Source organism: Cyprinodon variegatus, unplaced genomic scaffold (genome assembly GCF_000732505.1).
Source record: "Cyprinodon variegatus isolate N-32 unplaced genomic scaffold, C_variegatus-1.0 Scaffold776, whole genome shotgun sequence".
NCBI classification, from domain to species: Eukaryota; Metazoa; Chordata; class Actinopteri; order Cyprinodontiformes; family Cyprinodontidae; genus Cyprinodon; species Cyprinodon variegatus.
In genome coordinates, this window is record NW_015151229.1 from 216419 (window position 1) to 228451 (window position 12033).

Genomic DNA, 12033 nt, shown 5'->3' on the forward strand with positions numbered 1-12033 from the left:
TTTGCGTATGGTAGCCAGCATGTTAAAACCTAAATTTTTTTTAAAGCCACAGTAAGGGGAAATATGACGTTTGACCTTTTCTGCTAAGTTACAAAAGTCCAGCACCACTTTCATTTTTACTTTTTTGTTTCTAAGTTTCATGAATAATAGTGTCAGGAACTGTGATCCTAAGAATAAGAAAATTTGGTAGACCTACTTAATATAATAAAACAATTACCGTACTGTTACTGATGAAATTTGACTCATTTAGTGGGTTTTAGTCAATCTACAAAATGTTTATTACCATTATGTATAATTTAATAAATGTCGGTTTCCTACAAAAAAGTGTAAGAAAGCAGTGAATGAAATAATGGCAAAAATTTCATGATCTTCCAGCTCAAATTATTAGGGCTTCTGATCAGTAATGTTCATTTTAAAATTTAAAATTAATGTGAGGTTTTCTGGTGATGTTTTTCACAGTAAGAAAGAACGAAAAATGGAAGGGAGTGGAAACACATGTAAGTAAATAGATAAAATAATAGGAATGAGGAAATAGAATAAAAAAAGGAAATAATTTTAAAATGAACCAAGAAAAAATTGAGAACACCCCAGGCAGCCTTAAATTAAACTGGATTTTTTTTTTTTTTCAATTTATTTTGTAATACCAATTTCAAATCCAAAATGCCGGGTTAAACAACATTAGAATATTTTTTAGTATTTACAGCCAAATGCAACATTTTTTTTTTTTGTTTGTTTGTTTTTTGTTGTATTTTTGATATCATTTCTTAAAGTTATTTCGGATACATCCTAAAATTTTCCAAAAGACACATTTTCTGAGTGTCATTCATATTTAACTACTCCCTTGAAAACTATTATAACTGTAAGGAAAACTAGATTTTTTGTTGCCTAAAAAATACAAAAGGCTGTCATGCTAATTCCTGCGTACAGGCCCCAGCTAATCAGGGCTAAACTGACTGACAAGGAAATCAGAGTGTGGTGTTAGGGGGCCATGGAGAAACTCCAAAATTTTTTTGATATGCTCTGACTAGAACATGTTCACAGCTGCAGCAACCTATGACAACAACATTGAAATGGATGAGTATGTCATGACTGTGTCAACCCACATCAACAAATACATTAAGGATGTCAGCATCAGCAAGAACATCACCATCCGAGCCAGCCAACAACCCTGGATGAATGGGGAAGTTCGGAAATTGCTAAAAGCACAGAACACAGCTTTCAAGTCTGGTGGTAGTGGTTTCATTATATAGCAGATTTTTTATTATTATTTTTGCAACTTAGCTGGAAGGTGCTAACTGGCTTGGCTACAAGGCTTACTTGTTTACCACCTGTGCACATGTGCAGTATTGTACCTCTTGTCACTTGGTGTTGTCCTTGTCGATATACACAAAGGGCTATATTTACTAATAAAATTATGTCGAAACAAAGTGTAAAACACAAAAATAACAAATAATACACCCGCAGGATGCAATGTTTTTTCAGAAAAACTTTGCACGCTACAAGTGTGAGCTTCTGGGTATAAATTTAAACTTTGTCACATGACTGTACTTCCTTAAGTTGCCCTGTGTTTTGCAATAAATAGTACTCCATTCTAATTAAGTAGAAAAAAAATATTTAAAGCTTTAGGATAGCCTATGGATCTATTTGCCAGATTTATTAGTAATGATCAACATTTTACTGTAATTTAAAGCCACAGTTAAATTACAGCTCTTCATTACAGTTATTTCAGATGGCTACAGGCTATTAAAATTGAATCCATATAATCCAATTGAAAGATCCTTGTGGTACAACTAGCTCTCATTTACAGACATTATCCCGTCTATTTTCTCATTTTATTATGCATGCAAACTGCTGTCCAAAACACTACTAATTTTTTATGCCCAGAAGACCGAGCTCATTAAATCTGCAACGACTTTACCATATTTAAAAGAACATTTGTCATTTTCTGTAACTGGAGAAGCATGTAGCCAGATGTTTATAGGCACAGAGTACACACACAGAATAATGAATGACCAAGCCCCTTACCAGAGCCCTTTTGTGGACAGATGGCACGTCTGAAGCCGAACCAAACAACATTCACTCTTTGTGGCAGCCTGTGTATTTCACTACCATGTGCTGCTGCCCACCCTGCTGTGGAGACCCGTTTTTTTTACTTTGTACTATTACTTAAAGCTATCAGGGAGTTGCTAATGTCACTTCATGCACAGTATAAACTTTTAGTGTATTATATATACCCTGCTGTTTGCACTTTACACTAGCCAAGTATGGACCTCCAGTAAGAAATGAATCAAACTAATTGCCTCGCAGTCTGGGTTCTTAGAGTGTCGCCAATAAGTTTTTTACTCCGACATATGGCACTCCTTTTCTCACTACGTTGATGTGAAAGACACTTCTATCATACATGATGAATGTAAACTTCTGGTGTAAATTTGCGCCCCTTTAAGATTAGTTAAAAATATGGCTTCCAAACATTGGTAGCCTGCAGAAAATAAAAGGACCTTTGTTTTTTAGATTTCAATTTTAGTCTCTGTTACAATCCAGCCATTCTTACCGCAGCTAAAAGTGAGATTGCTAATAAAGAAAAATTGTGAATGATTAAATACTCTGTTCAAGGAACTAGATGCATCCCTAAGGGACTGTAAACTAGTCATGTGTTCGAGATTTTATATTTTTATGCCAAATTAAAACATGTTTACTAATTCAAGTTAAGTGAGTCACAGATTTAAAACAGCCTCATTACCTGTTAATTAATGCTGCATTAAATAAGGTTATTGTTAAATATTTTTAAGATTTTTAAGCAGCAGCTAGAGAGTAAAGGCCTGTGTTTTTGGAAATAGCATTTGTCTTCTAAGGCAAAGTCTCCAAACCTGAGCCATTATGAGGCACAAATAAATTTCTAGTTAAAGAACATCAAACACATGGGGTGTTACTCCTTGTGGGTTCATACAATCACAGGGCTAATTTAAATAAGAGGCTCAATCTAAATGGCTATATGTTCACTTATGTTATATTATTGATCCTGGTCTGTAGATGAAAAAAAAAACAACATAGAAAACTAGCAGCCCTCATCTCTTTAACTTCAGTGTCAAAGATATTTTAGACTATTGTGGAAATATAATTGAATGATGGCTTCATCAAATATTAATATTAAAGTCAGTATTTTTTTCCGTATTGTTACATTAAGGGAAAAGGAACAAATATGTACACCTACTGTGGTGTTTAAGCAAAGCTCAGTTCATGCTAAGAAGACCAAAACTTGGCAAGAACATATCTCTAGCAGCATTTTCTCAACTCTATTACCCTGAATGGTTCCTGCAAAGCACAACTTAATGCTGTTTACAGCAAATTCTGACCCTAACATCCGATTGTTGCAGATGAAATAAAAGATTCTCAGTCTTTTATTTTCTGATGTTGGAGTTTTTATAAGGTGTAATATAATACTTCTTAAGATGCAATAGTTTTTAAATGACTTGAAAGGCTACATGAAGTAGTTTGGCATTCAGTTTCATTTGAATGCCAAAGTAGCAAAAGGCCTTCCATGAGAGACTTTCTTCTTCATGCTTTCATTTCTAGTTTAGCACAATAAGACATCCTCTGAAGAGTTTGTCTAAAAATCTCTGTGTAAAAGCATATTGCTTGAACAAGTTCTTTTCAGGGACAATTTTCCACAATCCATGATTATAATAAGTGATTATTTTAGTGACTAATTTTGTCCAATTAACCAGTCTGGTTAATATCCTATGTGTTCTAACTTTGGTCTTTCTTTGTAAATCCAAGCCATGGTTGTGTAGATAATCCTAATAGATCAAGAACTCCAACCGACCTTTCAAGCACCAATGATCAGGATGGCTTCCAAGTCAGTGAAAAAGCATTTTTGCAGAAAGGTGTCTTCAAAGAATTGCTAATAAGCAAAATAGCAAATAAGATCTTGGTTCGGTAAAAGTAAAAAAAAAAATCCACTGGACTTGGTTTCCAAGATTTGAAGACGATCGCCACCTCTCCAGGAAGCTTTCGCAATTCAAATTTCACACTTGAATTGCGAATGGATTTTTTCCAGTGGATTTTTTTTTTAACTTTTACGGAATGACTATGACCTGGATGACTGAGAATCTTCATCAGCAAGATGTTGGTTAAAAAAAGGAGATAATAAATATGTAAGTATGTGTTTTTGAGTGTGAATTAGATATGTAGGTCTCTTTTGAAAGCTATAGTTATTTCCACCTTTGAAAGTTTTAAAGCACAAAAGGAAACCTATAGCTTATATGTAGATCATTTAGGTCTGTCTAACAACCTTTTCATTAATTAGAATTAGTCTAAGAAAATTAAAAAAACTCAAAACTCTAGTTTAGATTAAATCATTTTTATCAAAAATGTGTTAAGATGTTTTTCTCTTGTCTCTCACTATAGCTCTACACCCTTCACACACTCATTCTGATGATAAAGTGCTTTTAGATTTGCCCTTTAATAATGCATGCTTGTGATCCTCCCTTGCTCTTAATTTTTTCATGTTTGGTCCTCTATCCTTTTGCTTCCATCTCAAACAAGGTCTTTCTCCCACGATCCCCGCTTTGCCTCAAGCTACAGTTTTCTGACGTCTCGGTGTGTTTCTGTCTTCACTTATTAGGATCTCACACTTCTCACCCCTTCCCCACTCTTCCCCCTTATCTTTGTCTTTCTTCTCTTGTTTCAGCTCAGCCTGCTTCAGTTCTGCTCAGATAAGATCAATGGAGTTCAAGTTCAAAGCAGATCGGTCAAGAATACAGAATTAAATCAGTTCTAGCTCTTGTAATTCACACCATTCAGTCTATTGCTAAAATATAGTGGGGACTCTTAACAAAAAAAAAAAAAAAAAAGATTTTTATTTTGTTGTTTTAAAATAAACCCCGTTGGTTCAGCCTACTCAGCAATAATTTTGAAGGTTCTTGTGTAAATAAGAACACATTATTTGTTTTGCTAATGTTAGATAAATGGAGGGTCCCCCTGGAAATTATGATAATGCTTTTCTGGTCACGGAGGGTAGCCTCTTTGTTGAGGTGAAAGGGGCATTATGCATGTGTCTGTCTCTGTATTGGTGTGTGTATGAGTGAAGAGTGTGGGTGGATTTTATTTGTGATGGAAGTAAGGAGTAATAAAAGTGACAGAAGGACATTGTGGTTGATTAAAGGCCATGTATTAGCAAGTCATAGTCATTTACTGAGTATTCCCTCGGGAGGGAGAGAGATGTGCGTATGAATTTGGAGACTTCACCCGACAATTCTGTTTACCTCAATGAATACATCTAAAAAATATTCTATTTTAATCAACATTTACTTTCTATATCACATTGATAACCTAATTACAGTTACAATATTATGATAACTATACGAATAGCATAAAATATATCTCTGTGAATGGAAGCAGATGGTATTGATTTGTACCTTTCAAGACAATACTTAAAGCATTGGTCCATTTTATTATTAATGTTTTTCTGAGTCGCCAATTACTCAGTTGAAATGAAGCATGTCACACTTTCACCTTAACCAGCTCTAATTCTGCACTAATTCAAAGGTGGTGCAAACAAATTAGTTGAAATCGTGTGATATCTACAGATCCAATTAGCACACTGTTGGTTCCTTTCCTTGTGTCTGTTATCTGTCTCACTCATTAAACTGCTAAAGGGGAGAAACAGCAGAAATAGAGATCTAAAAAACTTAAAACTTTACCTGCTCCTATGTCAAGGCTCAGAAGGGAGGACTCAGTATTAAAGGCAAGAAAGGCAGTAAGATTACTCAAAAATTACTTAAAACAACAGATTGTCGATTGCAGCTAGGGCGTCTAATGCAGGAACCTCTCTAGGAGGGAAACAGGTTAGTGACTATGTTAATCTGACGGAGGATTATTACGAACATGTGAGTCACTAACCTGGTCTTAAAATTCAGAGGAAGAGGTAGATTCCAGCTGCCAACATGACACAACAAATGCTGCCCAGAGAGTTCAACATGCTGCAGTCTTGAAGACATCAGAACTGATCGAGGTTAAGATACAAGTAGGAGAAGGAGGGCAGGACAATCCAGAGGACGAAGCTAGAGCCGGTGTCCAAGAGGTTCATAGCAGTCCGGGCCAGAAGTTTAGAGACTAGTAGAGGTACTGAAGGGAAATCCAGGTCTGTGACAAGAAGCAGATCCAGAGTCGTCAATAGGCAGAACCCAGCAGGAATCCGTAAAAAAGGTTAAGCAAACAGATCAGAACGGGTACGTGGAGGCTCAGACGTCCAAAGGCAGAACGGATCAGGATCAGGCACTCAGAACACATTAAGGTACGCTGGAGAACTCTCACCAAAGGCTTGAATAATCTGGCTCTGATGACTGGTTAGAGAGCAGGTTAAATAGAAGCTGCATCAGGTGGATAAGATGAAGGATAATGAGAAAACTGGCTGAGCTAGGTAGGGGAATGAAATGAGTGATCCAGCCAGTCATCAGGGCCAAGATCATGACATCCAGAGACGATTCCATACCACAGTTTTAGACAAAAGGGTTTCTAGAAAACGATCACAGTTAAGATTTCTTTTCAGTCTTTATTACACTTAATGAACGACTATATTTACTTCTAATGGTACCATGAACTTAATTGCCTAAAGAATTGAGGAACACACTCTATATCTACACTATTTCTATTACTCCTTGTAGTACTAAGAAAAAGGGGAAACATTTTCAATAAAATGGGATTGGTTGAAACATTATCAGTGCTCAAAAATGAAAGACCTCTGACATTATTTTTGAGAAGGGAAAGTTTAGGATTGAGTATATGGAATCCAAAGTTTGCAAACTGCCTTGACATTAAGCAGAACATCAGTAATTGAAAAAAGATAAGGGTGTGTCATTCTGAGCGTAGGATGAGTTCATTTACTTTTTAATAGCCGCTTTAGTTTCGAAGCTTTGATGTTTGCTTTAATGTTTTAGTAAAAAAAAAAGAAAGGTCAGGTAGAGTTTATGAGCATATGCTTTGATGTCTAAATGAAGATTATCTTGTTATCCCTTTATTTTTTGTTGAATTTAAAATGACCACATCTTTCAATATATCTGGAGAATTAATCTTTTCTTGTATGTATTGTAATTCTTAAATTGTGGCTGTGAAACACCAGGAAAAAAGCTGAAATGCAATCGGCTGTGAACGGGTTTTGAGGGTGTCCCTCTAGTTAAATATCTTTTCTAAATGCATTTTTCTCATTTAAGCTATTTAGTACCTCTGTTATTTCTTTTAGAAATGTTTCTTTTTTGTATTGCCGTTAAAAACACCCAGTCTCACAGAATTTCTTCCTCTGTGTTGTAGGTCTGATACAACATTAGAAGAAAGTAACTGAGATCTACTCCTATTAGGTGAGTCGACCACTTGATCACTGTCTACTGATTTTCGTGTTTAAATATAGATATATATTAGCAACTCAAACTAATCTATTATTGGAATTTGGAATGTTTAAAGGAATAGTACACCCAAAACATGATTAGCCTTCATTTTCTACTCACCCCCATGCTGAACAACACTCTGGAGTACTTTTTTGATATCTCAAATGCATCTGGAGATCTGGGAGGCTTCTTATTGTCTGCTGACATTCAAATAATGGAGGTCTATGGTGACCGAGACAGAAAGGTCCATAAAAGTCCACAAAAAACGTGTCAATATTCCTCCATACTGCTCGTCCAATGTATTCCAAGTGTCCTGAGTGAATAGCATCCATAATTTACTTGAAACAAAGTCATTTAGAATGTTTTTAGAGCATAAACAGTAGTGTATAGGATTTCCTAAAAGCGCGCGCCTGCGAGTTCACGAGCCTACGGAAACCGCGGCAGACCAAACCAGATGAAAGTGCGCATTCAGCTCGGCAAAGAACTCATGCTCTTCCTCAACACTGAAGTCCTCAGACATTTTTCTTTCGTTGTTTCTTTCTTTGCACAGGTAAACATCAAATTTCTTCTTCTACGCTTGCATTATCAAGAGCAGACGCTGAATGTGCACTTTCATATGGCTTGGTCTGCCGCAGTTTCCGTAGGCTCGTGAACTCGCAGGCGCGCGCTTTTAGGAAATCCTATACACTACTGTTTATGCTCTAAAAACATTCTAAATGACTTTGCTTCGAGTAAATTATGGACGCTACCACCTCAGGACACTTGGAATACATTGGACGAGCAGTATGGAGGAATATTGACACGTTTTTGTGGACTTTTATGGACCTTTCTGCCTCGGGCACCATAGACCTCCATTATTTGAATGTCAGCAGACAGCAAGAAGCCTCCCAGATCTCCAGATGCATTTGAGATATCAAAAAAGTACTCCAGAGTGTTGTTCAGCATGGGGGTGAGTAGAAAATGAAGGCTAATCATGTTTTGGGTGTACTATTCCTTTAAGGCGTGTTGTTGTCTTTAAAGCTCCTGCATATGCTGTTAGTTTCATAATTTAAACCAAACCTAGCAGAAAACTTGTCTTTCTAAATGGAACAAACCCCTTCCCCCACTGGATGTACTTGCTAAGTTTGTTCTTGTCTAATAAATTGTTTTGGTTCTGACGTTAAACATTTCCTGCTAAGAAGATGATATCTGGTATTAACCAATAGCTTGTAAGGTAGTTGTTGTAGTTTTCCTTTGTGAATTATCAGTGCATCACACATTGTTGTAGTTTTTCACCTACAATGCTTGGATTCTTGTTGCATTTGCTTTCTCAAACTATTTACAACAGCATAATCTCTATAGCTTCTTGCTTGTGTTTTGTGCAGTTAGTTGGCTGCTTTATGCTTGGTGTTATCCAGATGACATCATTTCACTGTGGAAGTAAAACTTTCTGGGAAATAGCTTACAAGGGATTAATCTGCGTTGTAAGGGTTTACGTCGGAGGTGATGGGTGCATGGGTACATCGTTATTTGTAAATTCTGGAGAGTGCTTAGTGGTGATGTATGGCTGCCGCATGCGACTTTTTAAACAAGAGTTATTCACCTGCAAACCAAGGCTGAATATTTTATAAGATAAACTTAAAAACAGAAGTTGTATTAAACAGCAGCAAGAACTGATAAAACACAGGGTAAATACAGTTGTTTGTCAGCTTTTATTGTCATTTCTCTGTTACAAGTACAGAGCAACGAAATGAACTGCATTAAACCCATCCCCTTGGGGAGGAGTGGGCTGCCATTGTGCGGCGCCCAGGTGTGTGGGGTTAAGGGTCTTGCTCAGGGACCCAGAGTGGCAGTCCGTGGGAGTGGAGCTTGAACTCAGGATTCCAAACTCTATGCCCTAACCACTAGGCTACCATTTACCCTGATTATTATGACTAAAGATTAATTTGCAGAAGGAGTCTTATAATGATATATGTGTCTGGCACAATGCCCAGTAGGATCTTTGTGAAATGAATATGCATAAAGAGATTCAGTTCTAATTTCAAGTGATTCAGTTCTAACTTCCTGTAGTTATAGTAACAATGTCCACATGTTTTTCAGGTAGACTTTTACTGTGTTTTGCACTGTTCATAACCCCCCCAAACAAAAACAAAAAAAAAAATGTAGGTGAGCCTCAAAAAATATTGATTGCATTTTCTTCGTTTTATCACTTATAAAGTCGGACATAATAACACTTTTGATTGGTTTCCCTTGAAAAATATTTTTACCACTGCACAGGTACCAAACATTTGCTATGTACTTCAGATATTCTTTAGTTCAATTGTAAATTTCTGGGCGTGAAATGCTTCTTAAACCCTAAAGAGAATAAATTGTCCCTTTCTACACCCTATTATGAAGTATTTTAAGTCTTTAACTGAGCTAATAGCCTTCCTTGTTCTGTAAGGAAGGACAGTGGTGTAAAAATTGTGTTTTTAAAACAACACGTTGCATCAATGTCAACAAACATTATAACAGAGCATAATAAATGACAGCAGGAGTAAGATGATACATTGTGTTTAAGATGTGAGTACATTACAATTAATAGTATGCATTTATTCTTAAGAGCCCAGATGTGTTTTTCATTCATTTAGAGCATTACTAAATAAAAGTGTTTAGCCTTTTGAGATGCAATGAACTAAGCCAGGTGAAAGATTTTATTTTCATTCAGCAACAAAAAAAATGATGCAAAGTAGAAATTTGCCTACAAGGTGAAAGAAAAGGCACGTGTTTGAACAGAGTTTGAATATGACCAGTATGATGGTACTGGTCAGGATTCAATGTCCTATTCTGCTGCTGAAAAATATCACACACATATTTTGATTAAAAAAAAAAAAACACAATGCAACATTGGCTTTTACAGATTCATCAACACAATCAGATATTAGTTAGTTTTAAAAAAAAAAAAAAAAAAAAACACAATGCAACATTGGCTTTTACAGATTCATCAACACAATCAGATATTAGTTAGTTTTAACTTCTCTTTGGCTTTGCTTTCAGCAATAACAGTGAGAGGCCTGCTTAAATATATGAATAGGAATGCATAGAAACATTTGTATCAACCATGAGGAAAACCTACAAACAGATCTGCCAGCAGGGAGCATTAGCTTTAGTAAGTAGAGCAATGCAGTATTGCATAACACATCACTACTATGTTTTCCATGTTTAATTTCCATCCTTGTTTCCTGAATACTCCCATGAGAACACTCAGTTAAACTGAGCCATAATTTGAACGGTGAGTCATTACAGGAGTTTGTGTTAGTTTATTGGAGTCACAGAAATAGTGGTTCACTTTCAGGTATTGCACAATGTGATGGTGATCTCTGCACTGTGGTGCCACGGCTTCCTCTCTTCTCCTCTTCATGAGTAATCCTGATGAACAGATGGATGGAGGAGGCAGAAAAGTGGCCATGCCAGCTTGTTACACTGCCATAACACCATCAATTAGAAACCCCTCCCTTGCTCCTTCTGCCCCCACTTTTCCATCATGCTTTTTTCATTCCTCTTTGCATGTTTGCCTACTCTATCTCATAGCCTACCTGCCTTGTTCTGTATATGCCACTGTACTCAAGTGTTTGCAGAAATGCTTCTGTCAGCTAGCCTAAGAGATTATCTTCTCATGGTCACTAAAACAGCTAGAAAATATACATCAAATCTTAAAGGTTTAATAACCATCTCTCACCAGTCTTGCATTGAAAGACAAACACATTTTTCCACAGGATGTTATGTTGTAGAGCTCTACATGACACACCAAGGCCATGTGTGTCGTTTGCTCATCAATACCTTTCACTTTAAAATAGCACCAAGGAATACTAAAAAAAACTTGGCCCAGAAGGATTTACAGCATCTGTCCATACTAATGCTGCATTGAAATGAAACTGTCGTCTGTACAGGCTCATTATTCTTCGTGCACAATGCAGTTTATTTACCCCCACGTTTTGCCCAGAGTCACTCGTCACAGGCCTGTGTCATATATGTTTTAGATCTTAACTGATAGCTGATTAACAGGCTTTTGCTCAACTCCAATCATCAGAATCAGCTGCACTAAAGCTGAGAAACATCTAAAACCTGCAGGACAGCAGCCCTCTTAGACCGACTTTGGGCATGCCTGTTTTAGATGTTTCCATACTTCAGCTCACCTGATTTAGATTATGTAGTTCAGCAACGATCTGTTACAGTAATCATCCATTCATTTAAATCATATGTGTGGTGAAGCAGGAACTACATGCAGGACACTGGCCCTTGAGGACTGAAGCTGGACACCCCTAATTTGCAAAACCTATTCAGTGAGGCATTTGATTTCAAAATCTCTGTTTCCAGATGTCATTGAAGCATCACTCTCACACTGATTCCGCACACCCTTTGATCATGCAATGTTTTAGTACACAAATTACATTTAGAAAATTTATTTGGCAATCACTTAGTTAATTGCACTATTTTATGCTAATGATGAGTCTTTAAACTTTACTAGACTTTATGGAGTTCTCCAGGGTATATTGCTTGGCCCACTAGTTTTAAACTTATACATGTTACATTTGTGTAATTTTGCTGCAAAACATCAGATCGTGATGACTTAACAATTTCCTTTCAAACAGTAGAAAGCACAAATGTTTTGGACCCCCAACGATGGTAGGTT

The 12033-nt window shown here is 36.6% G+C and overlaps 1 protein-coding gene across 15 annotated transcripts in view; it reads left to right on the plus strand.

The window, feature by feature from the left end:
- Window positions 1-12033, plus strand: part of LOC107098426 (neuronal cell adhesion molecule-like) — a 73415-nt gene that overhangs the window by 22057 nt on the left and 39325 nt on the right. For 14 of the 15 annotated variants that reach the window (XM_015396105.1, XM_015396114.1, XM_015396111.1 and 11 more), the window contains exon 2: window positions 7309-7355. The exons of the other annotated variant lie outside the window; for it this stretch is intronic. The gene's annotated coding sequence lies outside the window, so the exon portion shown is untranslated. The remainder of the gene's footprint in view (window positions 1-7308; window positions 7356-12033) is intronic. 15 annotated transcript variants of the gene reach the window in all.